The sequence below is a fragment of the Leptonychotes weddellii genome, chromosome 1, assembly GCF_054177405.1.
Source record: "Leptonychotes weddellii isolate Sample4059 chromosome 1, ASM5417740v2, whole genome shotgun sequence".
In the NCBI taxonomy this organism is placed as follows: domain Eukaryota; kingdom Metazoa; phylum Chordata; class Mammalia; order Carnivora; family Phocidae; genus Leptonychotes; species Leptonychotes weddellii.
In genome coordinates this window covers 110,770,748-110,789,666 of record NC_138369.1, presented here as the reverse complement: position 1 = coordinate 110,789,666, position 18,919 = coordinate 110,770,748, and the positions used below count along the sequence as shown (strand labels likewise).

General features: G+C 35.6%; 1 protein-coding gene and 1 pseudogene across 1 annotated transcript in view; one reads left to right on the top strand and one right to left on the bottom strand.

The window, feature by feature from the left end:
- The window catches only part of NAALADL2 (N-acetylated alpha-linked acidic dipeptidase like 2), a 1,010,672-nt gene that overhangs the window by 903,986 nt on the left and 87,767 nt on the right, over nt 1–18,919 (bottom strand). The gene's annotated exons all lie outside the window — the stretch shown is intronic.
- On the top strand, nt 11,240–11,978 carry LOC102732522 (transcription factor BTF3 pseudogene; annotated as a pseudogene).

The following is an 18,919-nucleotide window of genomic DNA, read 5'->3' as shown; positions in this document are numbered from 1 at the left end:
TGGAATATTACTCAGCCATCATAAAAGATGAATACCCAAGTTTTACATCAACATGTATGGGACTTGAGGAGATTATGCTAAGTGAAATAAGTCAAGCAGAGAAAGTCAATTATCATATGGTTTCACTTATTTGTGGAACATAAGGAATAGCATGGAGGACATTAAGAGAAGGAAGGGAAAAATGGGCGGGGGGAATTGGAGGGAGAGATGAACCATGAGAGACTATGGACCTGAGAAACAAACAGGGTTTTAGAGGGGAGGGGGGAGGGGGGATTGGTTAGCCCGGTGATGGGTATTAAGGAGGGCACGTACTGCATGGAGCACTGGGTGTTACACAAAAACAATGGATCATGGATCACTACATCAAAAACTAATGATGTATTGTATGGTGACTAACATAACATAATAAAATTAAAAAAAAAAAGAAAGAAAACACAGATTGGGAAAATCGAGCTCATGATGTTTTTCCAAACGCTACCTTCACAATGAAGCGTTCCATTTTGCTTCCGACACCTCCTGTGTGTAGAAACATATTGACTGCTAGAAGGTTTTCAGCTGAGACTTGAGAGCTAATACTATATAGCATTCTTCTTTGCATCAAAGTGCTAGGAACATGGTTGGCATGCAGTGTATTTGGGTTGAACAAATAAAGAATCAATAGTCTACCAAGGCAATCAGGTGACAAAGAGTCTCACTAAATACCCACTTAGTCATAAATGTCAGGTCAGTACTAGAGAACGGGATTTAAGGTGATGTCTCTACCATCTTACACTAGCCACCTGAATATGAGGTCCCCCCCACACACGCTCCCCTAAAGAATGAAGGCTATGGCACATGTAAATTGGCAGCCAGATCAGCCTTCAGCGTTGTCTTGCTTAGACCATTTTTTTTTCAACTTTGAATCAGTTGCCAATATTTAAAATAAAGGCATTTCATGAGATTTGGTTGGTGTGCTCCTCTTAAATTAGAAGCCTGGCAACCCCACACCCAGAGTTATTCAAGACAACACAAAGTGACACCCGAAAAGCCGTTGCTCCCTTCAGACAGGGCATCTGTTTCCAGGTTAACTGCATCACTCCCCAGTCTTCTGTGCTTAGTCGGCTTTACCCATTTGCTTCCATTCCTATTTCACTGCAAGAATCTGATTTTTTAAACTCTGCTACACACAAACCAGTTATGATAGTGCGTCCAAGTCTCAATTTTGGTAATTACTAGTAATGCAACCTTGAGCTAATAATTTATCCTCATGGAGTTTCAATTTCATCACCTATAAAACTGTGAAAGTAATCCCCTGCCATATCACAGGACGGCTGTGAGAAGTAAATGAGATTATACATGAAGAAGCTTCATAAACGATAAAGGTCACATGTACATAAAGTATTATTTTGTTATTAAAGCTCTAATATGTAAAAAACTGATCTGTAAAGTGTAACATATTCCTGAACAAAATTTAAAGTCCTAAGATTAATAGGTAGGAAAAGCAACTGCAAACGTTAACAGTGACTTAGATGTACAATTAAAAACCAGTGAATGTTAGCATGCAAGCAGAGAATACGTCATCAGACTTGGGGATATTTCTGTCCAATTCATTTGTGCTAAAGACAATTTAATCAAATGTAATATTTTTTTAAATGTCAATTTACATTATTAAAAGATAGAGAGCCAGCAGGATATGTATTTCCAGATAGAAAAAATATTTGCTTTCAGAATAATAAATTTTAAACATTTAATGCTGTGTTATAAAAAAACTAGCCTTAATTTTATAATAAAGAATTATAGAATTAAAATCTAAATATCACTCTTACCTAAAATTTTATGGTAAAAGCCTTGATTTTAAATGTATTTTTGTATTCTGTATTAATATTTGTTTTGTTTCAGTAAAATTCTCTTGAATATGTGTGTATTCAATTTTAAAAATTGGACCCCTCTATTTCTGAATTATTTTCAAAAAATAATTCCTATTCACAGCATATAAGTGAAAATTCCAGTTTTGTGCTTCCCTTTTTCCCAGGGTTACATCTCATTCATTGACTTTGTTTCTCTCGTCTAGTAATGGGGATGGTTACCCAATTCTGAATCCTTACTATCTGGTGCTAAGTATGTTTGATATCATAGGGGTATTGCCACACACATTATACAAAACAACTATGCTATCAGGTATTAATGTATCCCATGCAACAAATAGATTTCCCTTTGGCCAATTTTTTTCATTACTGAATACTGGGGCATCTCATTTACTTGATGGACTTTATTAACTTGATCAAAATCCATTGTTAGAATGAACCCTTTACTTTCATTTAACAACAAATCTCTTGTACTTTTTTCTCTAGATCTTTACAGAGTTTTGGCAAACATGATTGTACCCTTCGACAATATGTATTTTTATAAAAAAAAGTTGCTTTTCGTATTTTCCATTGTGCATTCTGATATATTTCTATTTGAAGCAACATTAAAAACTATTAAGTATTAAATGCAAGCAGTTTGTTATCTTTTTTAGCCATGATAATTACTATGTATTAAGTACTTATCTTGAACAGGGGGCCTTACATAGGAAGTCACTGAATCCTGTTAACCCTGTGAGATATATAACATTAGTTTACAAATGAGGAAAATGAAGCTCAGGAAAGGTTAAGTAAATTAATCACTGCCTCATAGCCTGTAAACTAAGAGACAGAATTACAATCCAAGTCTTTCAGGTCCCAAAGACCCCAAATCTTTCTAAATAATACTTTCAATCAAAGCCCCAAATGTTTTCCAAGCAATTATCACTGTCCTCAGGCAGAAATACACTCCCTAAAACTGATAATGGACACAGATCCTTACATAAATAGTAGATGCTGAAAAAAATCTCTCAAGATTTATGAGCCAATTTTGAAGGCAGTATAAATTATGTGAGTTGAGATAAAACCCATAAAGATGACTGGATTCAGTGATTGATATATGCTATATCATCATTATTTACAAGTAAGATATATTACAACCTAACATAAATTTCTTCCAATTCATTTGTTTAATCAAAAGCAGAAAAGACTAATTATAAAGAAACTTTTTATAACCTATTTAGTTTTTCCAGTCTAGTACAAAGCTTATAGTGATGATTTAAATCTCATTTTGTAAACTAAATCCAAAAATCATATTTATTTGCTCTTAGACACATTTTATGTATCATTTTATTCATGAGTTTAGAAAGAATAATGCTTCACTCAAAGACCTAACATCTTAGTCATAAATATCATTTTTAAAGAGTGTAAACTAGTAAATAGTAACATTTCTCATGAGCATATATTTTGAAAGAGTGCAAAATCTAATCCAAACCCAAGAGCAGGATAAGTGAGGTTCATTCTGAAGTCCTCGTTCTTCCTTTAGTCCTGTACATTTTAGTTTATTATTTTTTTAAGATTGTATTCATTTATTCATGAGAGACAGAGAGAGAGAGGGGTAGAGGCAGAGGAAGAAGCAGGCCCCCTGAGGAGCAGGGCACCCAATGTGGGACTCGATCTCAGGACCTTGGGATCACAACCTGAGCTGGAGGCAGACGCCTAACCATCTGAGCCACCCAGGCACCCAGTACATTCCAGTTTAATCCAAAGACAGCAACCAAGAGAAAATACAGATTTTAGAAATAAATGTCTCTATGCTTCAGGTTATTTATATTTATGCATTAGTCCATTGAGTCATTCTTTTATATATACTATTTGCTTCCAAAAAATGATTAATAGGCATGCAATCAGGTTGCTAAAATTAAGAAGGAGTTGCAGAGTTTGAATGTTAGGTTTGTCTCAGCCTACGGGTAGCCAATAGATAAAGCAAAGGACAATGATAGCCATAAATATCTCTCCAGCTTGTCATTATTGAAAATATTTCAGATTTCTATAGCTGTCTAAACATTACATCTTCAAGGCTAGTGCTGATTGCATACAAAACACACAGATAATATTTAATGGTATATAGGTAACATTCAAAAGTTATCAGGAGCAGCAGTTAGTATTAAAAAAAAAAAAGCTGACACAAATGTGTTGGTGATAGAAATATTCTAATTTAACACTGACAGATTAAATTCATTTCTACTTGTTCCAGAACCATATTTGACTCCCAGTCAGTGCACCCAGACTAAATTATTACACTTGGATTTACAATAACTTAAATAATCTGCATCTGAGCGAAAAGATAACAAATAACTGCTTATTTTTAGCCTTTGTGATGTATTTAGTGTATAGTGAACACTATACCAGAGCCTTAGGGGTAAAAAAAAAAAATACAGGAGAATCAAAAGGTAATTTCTGCTAAAAAGTTGATATGTTATTGGAGAGGTAAGAATACTTGCTTTGCCTTGTGCATTGCTGTTAGGAATATCATGTGGTGCAACTGATATGGGAAACAGTACAGAAGTTTCTATTAAAAAAAAAAAGGCAAATATAGAATTACCAGCAATTCCACCTCTGAGTATATAACCAAAAGAATTACAAACAGGGGCTCCAACAGATATTCATATATCAATATTAATGTCAGCAGTATTTACAAGAGTCAAAAATTACCCCAAATATCTCATTGGATAAACAAATATCTTATTGGATATCTCAACAGATAAACAAATTATCTCATTGGATAGCTCAATGGATAAACAAGTATCTCATTGGATAGCTCAATGGATAAACAAGTATCTCACTGGATAAACAAAGTGGCATATAGATACAATGGAATATTAGTTAAGGCCTTAAAAATTAAATACTGACACATGCTAAAACATGGTTACAGTTTGAAGGCAATATGCTAAGTGAAATAATCTAGACACAATATGCAAAATATTTTATGATTACACTTCTATAAAGGGACCTAGAGCAAATTCATTGAAAATAGAATGGTGGCCGCTAGAATATGGGAGAGGAAGGATTAGGGAGGCATTAAGGAATAAGGAATTTCAGTTCTGAAAAAGCAAAGCTTTGCGGATGGATAGTGGTGATGTTGAACAATGTGAATGTATTTAATGCCTCTGAACTGCACACCTAAACATGGTTAAAATGGGAAATTTAGGTCATATTTTACTACACCTGAAAAATACTTGGGGCACCTGGGTGGTTCAGTCAGTTAAGCATCTGCCTTCAGCTTAAGTCACGATCCCAGGGTCCTGGGATCGAGCCCCACGTCGGGCTCCCTGCTCAGGGGGAAGCCTGCTTCTCCCTCTCCCACTCCCCCTGCTTGTGTTCCTGCTCTCACTATCTCTCTCTCTCTGTCAAATAAATAAATAAAAATATTTAAAAAAAAAATACTTGGGGCACCTGGGTGACTCAGTCAAGTGGCTGACTCTTCATTTCAGCTCAGGTCATGATCTCAGCGTCCTGGGATGGAGCCTTGTGTCAGGTTCTGAGCTCAGAGCAGAGTCTGCTTGAGGATTCTCTTTCCCCCTTTTCTACCTGCCTCCCCCCAAGCCCTCCATAAAATAAATCAATCTTAAAAATACTTGGTTCATTCTTCTGATGTATTTTTTTTTTTTTGCTGTCACTGATTTTCATTTGTCATTCCCTAGCTTTGAAAGTATCACTTAGTTTTGAATACGTTCCTTCTGTCCAACCAGAAAGCCAAATAAAAGGGGAAGTTCCTATCTTCTATTTCCTATTATATTTCTATTTCCATTGCATACTACCTCATAACCAAATACAGCTATGGTTCTCAAACCTGACCTATTTAAAAAGCACAGAGTCCAAGGCCATGCCAGAACTAAAGAATCAGAATTTAAGAATCATGCTCAATAATTTCTTTTTAAACTCCCCAGTAATTCTCATTATAAACCTCAATAAGAACCACTTTAGTATTTTATTTGGTGTGTATCTCAGGTGAATGCTGACAGATAAACTGATTTTCCACGGCTGTTGAAATACCACATTCTAGTTCTCTCATTAAGAAATACACACATTTAGGAATAGGGAAAACTTCTAAGATTCCTTTCCATAGTGAGTAATATAATATGAAAGCTTGCACTGTCTTTCATCCACTATCTAGAACTCCTGTGTTTGGCAAAAAGAAATAAAATATTCACTCTACACCTAAGGCCTTTATAAGAACAGCATGGTTCCAGAAAGTCTAATAATCTCCATTGATCCATAAAATTTGATGGCAATACATTATAAATCCATCCTAAACTGTAATTCCCTTTAATATATGCATAAATTATATATTCTAGTCACAGTGTATAAGGTTGAAATTCTTAGGCTGATATAAGAAAATATACCTATTTAAGAATAAAAAAAAAAAAAAAAAAAAAAAGAAAATATACCTATTTAATGTATGAGGGCCTTGCCAGAAAATATGTTTATATCGACCCAGGATCTTCTTTTACATGGAAGAAAAAAAATCTTATAAAAAACAAATTATCTTTAAAAGTTCTAGAATGCATTAGAAAACTGTCTAAGGGGAAAATATTACCAATTACATGGGCATAGACCCTGTGGTTTCTTCTCCTCTAAACTCACTTTTCACATAAACATCAAATACATTTTTTTAATACACAACCTTAAGTCAGTCTTGTAATTAAAACAGCATGAACAAAGGGTGCCAATTCTTCAGGTCTTTAACTGTTACAACCAAGTTTAAACTCCTTAGTCTAGCATTTAAGTTCACCAAAGTTTGATAACAAATATTTTAGGAACTGCCATGACCACACTGTATTTCAGTTGTTTGTTACAACAAAGTCAATTACAAGACGCCAAAGAAACTAAGATGGATTCCATTCCCCACTTATTCTTTCCTTTATATGATACCCAATAATGCCCAGATTTCCCCTGCATTCTCCCTGCCTGTTATGTGACGTTGGGGTTCTGTACATGTATGAACTTGGCTGCAGAGCTAGAGCTGTTCTCAGTAATGAGAGAATGAGTAAGGACTGCCCTTGCTATATATATAACCAAGCCTTCGTGAGCCTGCCAGGGTGCAAGAGAAGGCATTTCCATCCTTCGATTGCTTCCCTGATGGCAGAAAAAGGGGTCCCATATGGCATCCAGTCATAACTCTTACCTTAGGTCTCCTGCCATCTCTTTTAGAAATGTAATTTCTAAACAATCTTTAAAGCAGGCATAATTTGGGGCACCTGGTGACTCAGTCATTTAAGCGTCTGCCTTTGGCTCAGTCATGATCTCAGGGTCCTGGGATCAAGCCCCATGTTGAGCTCCCAACTTAGTGGGGAGTCTGCTTCTTCCTCTCCCTCTGCCTCTGCCCATGACTTATGCTCTCACATGCTCTCCCTCTCTCTCTCTCAAATAAATAAAATCTTTAAAATAAAGCAAACATAATTTTTAAACCAAGAGTACTTTCAATAGTTTACACATGACATTTGTTCTGCTGACATTTTGCAGATGTGCAGCTTATCTTTCAAAGGAGGCACAAATATCTTAGCATACCTTGCCTAAATAGACAATAATCATGGTTTTAAAAATCATATCTACAGTCCATAAGAGAAAAATTATAGAGAGAGTCTCAGGCTCCACTTGGGAGATATTCCTGAGGTCACCCAAAATATCAACTAACCTTCCTCACAGTTGTTCATATTCTTCTTCTTGAGCTCTAGTAATTGTGGTCTGTGTTTCTTAGACTTATACCTTCCCAACTGCATATTTACATTCACTCTCCATTTTCTACCTGGACACCCTTCCTTGCAATCTCTACCTCGTGATATGTTCCTTTCTTTGAAGGTCTTCCTCAGTTTCTCCCACTTCGTGGTGCTTTCCTTAGCCCTTCCTACTGGAAATGAGCCCCCCCCCCACCATCTTCGAATTCTCACTGCATTTTATTTATGCTCCCTTTAAGTCAAATAACCATCCTTGCACCACAGAAGTTTGAATACAGATTTAATATCCTTTGTCAGATTATAAACTCACTGAGAGCAGAAATCTTATATCATTTATCTTTGATTAACCCATACTAATATCTCATTAATTTCAGTCAATTTACCAACTAAGAAGCTACTCTTAAGATGATTTTAAGTGCATTTTTGGTTAAAAATAGCACAAAACTAAAAAATGGGCAGAAGACATGAACAGACATTTCTCCAAAGACATACAGATGGCCCACAGACACATGAAAGGATGCAAAACATCAATCATCAGGGAAATGCAAATCAAAACTACAATGAGATATCACCTCACACCTGTCAGAATGGCTAAAAACAACATAAGAAACTACAGGTGCTGGCAGGGATGTGGAGAAATGGAAACCCTCTTCTTGCACTGTTGGTGGGAATACAAACTGGTGCAGCCACTGTGGAAAACAGTATGGAGGTTCCTCAAAAAAATTAAAAATAGAACTACCCTATGATCAAGTAATTGCACTATGGGGTATTTACCCCCAAACTACAAAAGCATGAATTCAAAGGGATACACCCACCCTTATGTTTATTGCAGCATTATTTACAATAGCCAAATTATGGAAGCAGCCCAGTGTCCATCGATTAATGAATAAAGAAGATATGAGATTTATATATATATATATGATATCATATATATAATGGAGTATTCTTCAGCCATAAAAAGGAATGAAATGTTGCCATTTGCAACAATGTGGATGGAGCTAGACATTATAATGCTAAGCTAAATAAGTCAAAAGCCAAATACTTTGATCTCATGCATATGTGGAATTTAAAAAACAAAAACAAGGCGGAAAAAAAGAGACAAACCAAGAAACAGACTCTGAACTATAGGGAACAAACTGATGGTTACCAGAGGGGAGGTGGGTAGGGGGATGGGTGAAATAGGTGATAGGGATTAAAGAGTACACTTACCATGATGAAAAAATAATACAATAAAAAATAAAGTTAAATTTTCCTGAAAAAAAAATCTAAAATACCCATAGTGGCAGTCAGCTTTTGGATTTTAATACTATGTATTGTGCTACTTGAGAATCAACTATACATTTTATTGTATGTATATTTTATAGTGTCTAGTACATAACGGTTATTCCATTAATGCTAAACATATGCAGATAAGAAAAAAATAGCACAAAACTGGACCATGAATGAATACAGTGGTAACTGATACATTTTCATAAACTGAGCTAAGGGAACTCTGCTGTCTGTAACAATACATATAGAATCTTTTCAACTCCATCCTTTTTGATATATTTATTATATATTCCACTTGCTTTAACTGCTGTTAGGTTCAAGGCATATAATCATTAGGTCTCTTGTGACTTCACTGTTCTATCTAAAAAGCAGTAAGATACTGCAACCCTTAGACAGCAAGCACCTGGAACTGGCTTACTTTGATTATCATACTTGATAACAGTATCTCTGAAAGCAGTACACAATGAAGAAATTAAATCATAGAAAATTTCTAATATTTCAGAGTCAACATTTCGTGGTCATTGTTTTCCCCTTCTTCAAACCATTCCATTATCTATAATTATCTTACTTATTTACTTGTATGTTGTCTCTTTTCAACAACATATACTCAGCCATCCCACTGCCACTAGAATACAGTCTTAGAGCAGCGAATCTACTATCTGGGTTAAAAACAGTGTCTGCACATAACAAACCATTGTGTAAATCTTGAATGAGTGTATAGTATCATTAAAACTTTTTTTAAATTATATTTTAAAGACAATGAAATGCTATTTTTATTCTGGAGTCACAATATGATTTTTTTTTTAAGTTGAAACAATCCAAACAAGCAATCTGACAATGGTTCTTAACCTAGGCAAGAGGAGGAGGAATCACAAGGAGCTTTTATAGTATACACACAGGTGATCTGGATTTAGAGTCTAAACTGGAGGCTGGATGTGCTATGTGTCAGCATGTATTTTTAATAGCTCCTTGAGTGATTTGTTTTCAGAATTCAAACCCAGAGCCCAAACTCTCAACAGTTGTGTCTTCCCCTATTCACTGAATCACCCCCAGCCTTTTAGTCTCCCTTCAGCAGCAAGCAATGCCAGCCCACCATAATTGACTTGCACCCATATGCAAAGTACAGCATATACAGACACAGAAGCCTGGCCCCGACATCAGGAAAGCTAAAGCCAAGAGTTCCAGACACATTGGCTGGATTGTCTTTCCAGACCCTGGATCTGCTGGGTTTTGCCTGCTTAAAGATATCACAGATGGCAGGTGACTACTTCCCCAGACACATTCTACCAGGTCTCCCTGGGACCACACAACACCTTAAAGAGTTGGAGACCTCTTGAACCCCTCTCCTCTGAAGCAGTTCTAAAAAGGGACCAGTTCCTTTTTCTGACTGGGTGTCCTCCAGGGCACGTATGTCTGAATGAGGAGCAGTTAAGGGTTGGGACTAAGAACAGGGGTTTGGGAGCGAAACTGTTAGGTGATTTTGATGGCTACCCAAGATTAAGAAGAGCTTCAGAGCCTTTGACATTTCTAGACTAAATCAAGTTGTATGCCAACCTCTCCTCCAACACATTTTTGAAGAGTTCCAAATAGCAAGCCAACCTTGGAAAGAGGTTGCAAAAGTACAGTCTAAGAGGTAATGGAGGAAAGTACATATGCCTCAGAACCTCTGAACACCAGTTGCCTAACATTTCAAGATGAAGAAATGATGTAAATTTTTCAATTAATAAAAAAAATTGCTCAAGTATTTTTACATATAGGTGTCAAATTGATTTTTACATTCCTCTACATATAAATAACGACAATATTAACATGAAATTACATCCTTTGCAAAAATAAAACATGAAAAATTTAGATGTGAATTTTAAAGTGTACAACAAAGTACATAATTTTCAAATTCTTTTACGGGAACCATGTGCACCCCTGGGTCCTAGTTAGAGTTCCCTTTTCAATGTATGATATGGAAAGTTCCATCATATTAAAGAGCTACCTCTCTCTATATATATAAACTTAAGCATGTGAACAAAGTTAAATTATTAGAATTAATCCAAAATTAGCATATACTGTGACGCTTCACAACTTTAATTAAGCTAACACGATTACTGACAAAGAATTTTAACTAGCCAAAGGAGCTGTTAAAAACTTCCAAAGCTGATTCAAGTGCCTGGGTGGGTCAGTTGGTTAAGCAGCCTACTCTTGATTTCAATCAGGTCTTGATCTCAGGGTCCCCAGATCAAGCCCTGCATTCAGCTCCACCCTCAGCAGGGGGTCTGCCTGAGATTCTCTCCCTCTGCCCCCTTCAAATAAATAATGTTTTTTGCCCCGCGTGTGTGCACCTAATCTCAGCTGGTCCGCCCGAGACCCCCTGAGTGCCAACCCTATTCCCCGGCGCAGTCCCATTTCCTCTCCAACGAGATGAAAGAAACTATTATGAACAAGGAGAAACTCGCCAAACTGCAAGCACAAGTGTGCATTGGTGGGAAAGGAAATGCTCATCGAAAGAAGGTGGTTCATAGAACGACTACAGCAGATGATAAAAAACTTCAGTTCTCCTTAAAGAAGTTAGGGGTAAACAATATCTCTGGTAAGTGAATATGTTCACAAACCAAGAACAGTGATCCACTTTAACAACCCCCAAAGTTCAGGCATCCCTGGCATTGAACACTTCCACCATTCCAGGCCATGCTGAGACAAGGCAGCTGACAGAAATGCTACCCAGTATCTTAAACCAACTCGGTGCAGACAGTCTGACTAGTTTAAGAAGACTGGCTGAAGCTCTGCCCTAACAATCTGTGGATGGAAAAGCACCACTTGCTACCGGAGAGGATGATGATGATGAAGTATCAGATCTTGTGGAGAATTTTGATGAAGCTTCCAAGAATGAAGCAAACTGAATTGAGTCAACTTCTGAAGAAGATAAAAGTTGAAGAAGTTACTGGGAGATGCTATTTTATATTATGACTGCTTTTTACAATTTTGTTCATGGATCTGATAAAATCTAGATCTCTAATATTTTTAAGCCCAAGCCCCTTGGACACTGCAGCTCTTTTCAGTTTTTGCTTATACACAATTCATTCTTTGCAGCTAATTAAGCTGAAGAAGCCTGGGAATAAAGTTTGAAACAAGGTTAATAAAGTTAAAAAATAAAATATAAAAACAATGTTTTTTAAAAATTTCCCAAAGCTGAACAAGTCAAAGGTGTTAGGTCAGAGAAGGACTACTAGAAAGTTACAGGAAGGAGATGAGAGCAATCACAAGGGCAAAAATTAGAGCAATTTGGGGCCCTTAAAAGGCAAATAGTTCTATCTAAGTAGTCCAGTAAAACAAGTGTATTAGAGCAGAGGGCAAAAACAGGTATTTGTATTAACATAAACTCTAAAAACTCCAAACAAAAGAGCATATTTAATAAAGCAAAAAATAAAGTATTTGTATTGAGAATAGATAAATTAAAGCATCCTCCCTAAACATTTATTGGAAAATGCACTCAAGTGGAATAATTCCTTCACCAATATTTCTGAATTCTGTTAATACACAAAAGCATATTATACTTTTATCAGGTCTATCTATGATCAGATATTCTTCACAGTCCCCTTGATTATGTTTATATTGTTGGTAGATTTTATATATATATGCATATATATTTTTTAAGCTTGATCTTTTATATATATATATGCATATATATAAATATATATATATAAAATATATAGATGCACATATATATATTTTTTAAGCTTGATCTTCCTTCTGTAATTTCTCCTAGTGCCATGGTTATATTTCAGTTCATGTCAGTTTCTGTGTGGAAAATGACATTGACCCTCTTCCTTTTTCCCTGACTCATAATTCCAGCCTCAGCTCAGATGCATCACTGTTTAGTCTTTGTTGACAACCCCAGAGTTAGAGTACTTTGTTCTATAGCTCCCTATATGCACTATTATATTAATAATGAAGCACTGTTATGAAGTTGCTCTTCACTAAATTCTTTAGCAGAAAAAAAAAAATTGTTTTTATTATCTCCATGGTTTACCAAAGAGCCTGATATAAACTAGACATTCCGTAGTTACCTACTGCAGGAAGCCCATACAGAAAAGCCCTAAAATCTTCCCACTGTGATTAAAATAATGCACTAAGCTCACATTGTGCCTTTTAATAAGCAAAACCACAGCAAATATTTTTATTTAGATTTCATCTACATGGCAATAAAAAGCAACCTGTTTGAAGGTATGAAATTCAATCATCCTGTTAGGATTTTATTTGAAAACATGACTATTACTGATACTTATTTTCTTGTTTAAAAACAAAGCATGAGAGACTATGGACTCTGAGAAACAAACTGAGGGTTCTAGAGGGGAGGGGGTGGGGGGATGGGTTAGCCTGGTGATGGGTATTAAAGAGGGCACATTCTGCATGGAGCACTGGGTGTTATACACAAAAATGAATCATGGAACACTACATCAAAAACTAATGAATAGCATTACAGGAAATCAATATTCAGCTTTATTAAATCTTGAAATACATATGCATGTATGTGTATGTGTGCACGTGTATATTCCTAGAAATCAAAACTGAGATCAAAGTGAGTAGTAATCTTTTTAAAAAAAATTTGAGGGTGGGGTGCCTGGGTGGCTCAGTTGGTTAAGCGACTGCTTTCGGCTCAGGTCATGATCCTGGAGTCCCTGGATCGAGTCCCGCATCGGGCTCCCTGCTCGGCAGGGAGCCTGCTTCTCCCTCTGACCCTCCCCCCTCTCATGTGCTCTCTCTCTCTCTCTCATTCTCTCTGTCTCAAATAAATAAATAAAATCTTTAAAAAAAATAAAAATAAAAATAAAAAAATTTGAGGGTGGAGAAAGAGAGAGAGAGAGCACGTGCGCATGCACACACAAGTGCATGTGAGAGCACAGGAGCAGGAAGGGAAGGAGCAGAGGGAGATGAGGAGAGGGAGAGAATCTCAAGCAGACTCTGCACTGAGCACAGAGTCCATCAAGGGGCTCGATCCCCCAACCCTGAGGATCACAACCTGAGCCAAAACCAAGAGTCTGACGCTTAACTGACTGCACCACCCAGGTGCCCCTGTAGTTATCTATTTTTAATATAGTAGATTGTGAACATTTCCTGTCAAACTAATCTTATAAAATACTCTTAAAAGTTTTCTAACATCCAACATATGAATATGCTATAAATTAACTATTCCATTATACTTGGATATTCTTCAAATATATTTTTCAATGAACATTATATATAAATTTTGTGTATTTTTCTGATTTAGATTAAGAGAAAAAAAATTTTAAACTACTTGGTCATTTTTTTTTTCCAGATATTTTTTACCTCCCTTTCCATATTTTAAGTATATGATGTCATACTTTATATCTCTTATTTTGTAAACCTCTTGACTGATTTTTAACATTTTTATTTATATGACAGAGAAACAGAGCACAAGCAGGGGGAGTGGCAGGGAGAGGAAAAAGCAGACTCCCTGCAGAGCAGGGAGCCCAGTGTGGGTCTCAATCCCAGGACCCCGGGATCATGACCTGAGCCGAAGGCAGACATTTAACCAACTGAGCCACTCAGGTGCCCCAGTGACTGATTTTTATACATACAATTTATTTCACTGCTTTTGTGCTTTAACCTTCATATTGGTTGTGTAAGTGATTAAGCTATTACGTTTGTATGTACTGGTGAAGTTTTTTCTTAATTTTCTTATTTCTGATTATGGTCTTCTCTTTCCAAAGAATTCCCCTTAAGATTTCTTGTAAGGCTGGTTTATTGGTGATAAACACTCTATCTAGCAAGGCCATCATTCAGAGTTAGAGACAGAATTTCCCAAACAAAAGTTAAAGGAGTTCACCACTAAACCAGATCCTTTTTAAAATTAAAACGAAATAGCTTCAAGATAAAAAAAAATAACACCTGCATTTTAATATCTTGCTGTTTTCAGTGACAGTATTTACATTATAGACAGTAAAAGGAAGGATCTTAAGATTTGGCCATTACATCACAGAAAAGTATGACAATAGAGTTCTGAGGATATTATCTAGATCATTCTATCTCTGATCTTTTACTCCTTCAGATCCTGTATAAAAATACCATCAACATTTAAGAAGTAAAGACTTCCTAAAGAGACTGCAAAAGTATAATGTTCCTAGGTACACAATAGCAACGTGCACATTAAACTCTAACAGTGTTTCAAATAAACTGCTAAATTTCAAATAATCTACTTAAAAGAACCCTATTTAATAACAAATAACTTATACAAATAAGGAGATAGCACCAAAAAAATGCTTGAGTAACTAGGCACTTTCAAAGCCACAGAACAAATACAATCTTTGCCTTTTAGAGCTTGCAATCCAGGTAACTATTATTTAGAAATTAACAGTTCAATTTTGTGACATGGGATCGATGTAATCCAATCCCCACATAATGCCGATGATTTTATTCCTGATCTTCAAAGTTCTCATGAAATGAAACAAGCACTGGACATAGAGACTACTTTACATAAAATACAGAAATTTAAGTGTTTACATGTTCAAAATATTAATGAAGTTTGGGACTATGTATAAAACATGCAGCAGTGTCATTTTTGTCAATAGTGTTTACAACATTAAAATAGTATCAACAGGGGAAATCGAGTCTACTTTTATAAAATACTGATAAGAACCTGAAGTGATTATAATACCAAATAAAAACAGAAAATAACACTGAAATCCTGTAACAATTTGAAACATTATAAATACTGTCAAATTTGATAGCACATCAAGAAAAATGGTAAAATTTTAATGAGTAAAAAGAAAAACTCAATCACCTATAAAGATCTATATATAATAATTAAAAAGTGAAGAGCACAACAATTATTTTCACTTTCTACTTATTGGCCCACCTTGGCCTATTATCTCCACAGACCAAAGTAAATAACCCCTACTAGAAAGAGAAGATGAAAGCCTTACATTCTGCAGTTATGCCGTGGAAACTAACATGACTATCTTCCAGAAGTAAATCATGAATGTTTTAAGTATATTTGAGAGCAGAGCATAATAGTGGATTTTTTATACAAAGTGTAATTATTCAATTGAATAGAAATTGTATTTCTAAAATACTGGCACTCAAATAGGCCGAAAGCTGGTCAACCAACATTATTACTGTGCACAACAGAATTGTCTACAACTCTCTCATACTCAACAGATGATATTTTTAAAACTGGACAAATATTTGACACAAAATGTGTGGGTGGAGGTTTAATATACAGCCTTCAGGTAGAACATGATCTTCTGAGACTATAATCTATTTATGATTTTAACAAATTCAAAGGAATAGAGAGGACAGGAAAGAGCACTAATTTCCTGGATGCCTTCCATAACAGGTCACAGAAATTGAAACACCTACTCTTAAAACTCAACACCTAAATTGTTACTATTTAGCTTGTAACTTGAGATCTTTAAATCACCTGTAAATAAATATTTTTTGACATCAGAGAAAGTTCAGATCTTTATATACATTATTTAACCTAATTCTCTCACATTAATTAAGTTAGTACTACTACTTGCATTTTACAGGGAAAGAAATCGTATCCCAAGTCATTAGGTAATTTATCCAAAATCATGTAAGTAGAGTCAAATACAGATCATTCTCACTCCAAATCTGTGCTTTTATAGTACACCCCACTGCCTACTGTATGGAAAAGCATGCACTTGGCAAGACTCTTCATTTAATGATAAATGATGACCAGAAGCCTCAAAGGAAATTCTTCTTTGGTGTATAATGCATTAGGATTCAGTAGCCAATCAACTTACATCAAACCTTACAACTCTAGATTTTCACTGAGGAAACCCTGGCTTCTCAGGGTAAGGCAGCTGGTCCCAAAGTAATTTGCCTCTAAAAGGAAGTAGTCTATTACCTTGCCTTAAATAATACAGCATTCAGTTATTATTTCCTGCCAGAGTGACAGTTTAAGCACAAGGCGTTAAAAAGCTGTTTTCTCCTGTTCTAGCTGTCTGTTATTTATTGCCTCATACACTACTTGTCTAGAAGTGATGGATAAATATTTGAAGGGAAAGATGCATCATTCTGGTTGCTCCACGAAATTCAGGATGGCTAAAAGTCAACGTTTAAGGTTTATCTATTTTTAGATTTCTTCCTATAATAAGGTAAAAACAAGCTTTAAGTGTTGTAAAAGACTTCTACTAAAAACAAAAACAAAACTTGGCTTTACCAGTTTCTGTACCAATTTTTAAAGAATAGTTCCTATTCCACTATTTCAAGGCATTTAAGTCTTGTGAAAAGTAAGTGTATCTGAAACAATTAGGTTGTCTTTGACAAGATACTGAGATTGACTTATTCTTTGGATTATGTTCACACATAACAACGAAGCAACCAAATACTGGTACTGTCAACTCAGCTGCATGACGTAAAACCATAAATTTTACATCAAAAAATATTTCTTAAAAATCAAGATTTGGGGCACCTGGGTAGCACAGTCGGTTAAGCATCCAACTCTTGGTTTCTATGCAGGTGGTGATCTCAGGATCATGATAAAGCTCCATGTCAGGCTCCATGCTGAGCATGGAGGATGCTTGAGATTTTCTTTCCTTCTCCCTCTGCCCCTCCTGCTTGTTCTTTCTCTAAAATAAATAAATCTTTTTTTTTAGTCAAGATTTATCATAATACTTGCTAACACTGAGAACTTACTATACTTTGAACCAGGAACTGTGCTAAGAATTTTATATAAATTACTACATTTAATGTGATAGTTCTTCCCCCTGATATCTAGTGCCTCTCCCTCACCTCGTCTTTGCTTAAAATTATCCTAAATGAGGCTTTCCCTTATCTTACTTAAAATTGGAACCCTCTCGTTCCCTATGTGCACTATTAGCTTTTTATTTTCCTATAATTTATCACTATCATACAGAATATATGTTTTACAGATTTGTTAATTGCTTATCTTCCCAAATGTGAATGTAATCACCATGAGGGCATGAATATATATGTTATTCACATCTGTTTTGTTCAGTGCCATAGCCCCAATGCCAATAGTGCATGGCACACAGCAGATACCCAAAAATGTTAAGGTAATCAAAATGTTCAGTCTTTGCAAATATTGTAGATATTAGCCCATTTTCTTGGGGGGAAAAAAGGCTGAAGTGATAAAGTGACTTACTGAAGTAACTACTCAGGCAGATTTGTGCATGCTCACAATTCAATCCTCTCTATTCACTATACTGCTTCTAGGAAAAGGAATCATCCCAACTAAAGTTTGTCTCTTTGTTCTGCGGATTTATGTTTTTGAATAAATTACGAACATGTCTAGAAATTACAGCAAAGATACACACCTTTTAAATACCATTCATGACTGGTCCTCTTTTAGGTCATTCACTTTGGATGGGACACAAATGGGGTGGGTGAGGGAGACCAGGGATTAGCTCAGACCATCTGTATCAACCCTGGAAATCAATGTGTTGACAGATGTCACAGCTAGTTTTCCCTCATACCCAATAACCTTAATGTCATGAAACATTTGCTGACACAAAAAAAATAAGTTATATACAATATTTAAGCTTATGTAAGACTTATGAAAAATAGTGAAACACAGATGTTTAAAATCTTCATACCCCATACAACACATATTTAGTATATATATTCATTTTGTAGTGTTTGTCTTTTTTATTTTTCCATTTATCTTTCCCTCACCCATTCTGAAAATAAAGTCAAGTAATTTGGTTGCCCATCACACACACCACATATACACACTTATTCTTTTTTCTGCTTTCAAACAATCAGCCGCAAAGATTAGTCAGCAGTTGAGGAACTTAAGGATAATGTATTTTGTCATTGCTAGAACAGACAGATGGGTTAAATTCAGAAACCACCAGTTCAAAGAAAATATTTTAGCCATAGGGAATAAATGGGAAAAAAAATCATCCAGTTGCTCCTATTTTTCCAAATGACTCTTTTCCCACCACTCCCCTGGTCTAGAGTGACAAAGTTATAACAACATTGGTGGGGATTTTAAGACTGGAATTGTATAGTTAATATAGTTGGGTAACTCTTTAGAAAGACAATTTGACAAAACTATTCTATTCTTTTTATATAAATGCTTTTTTCACTCTT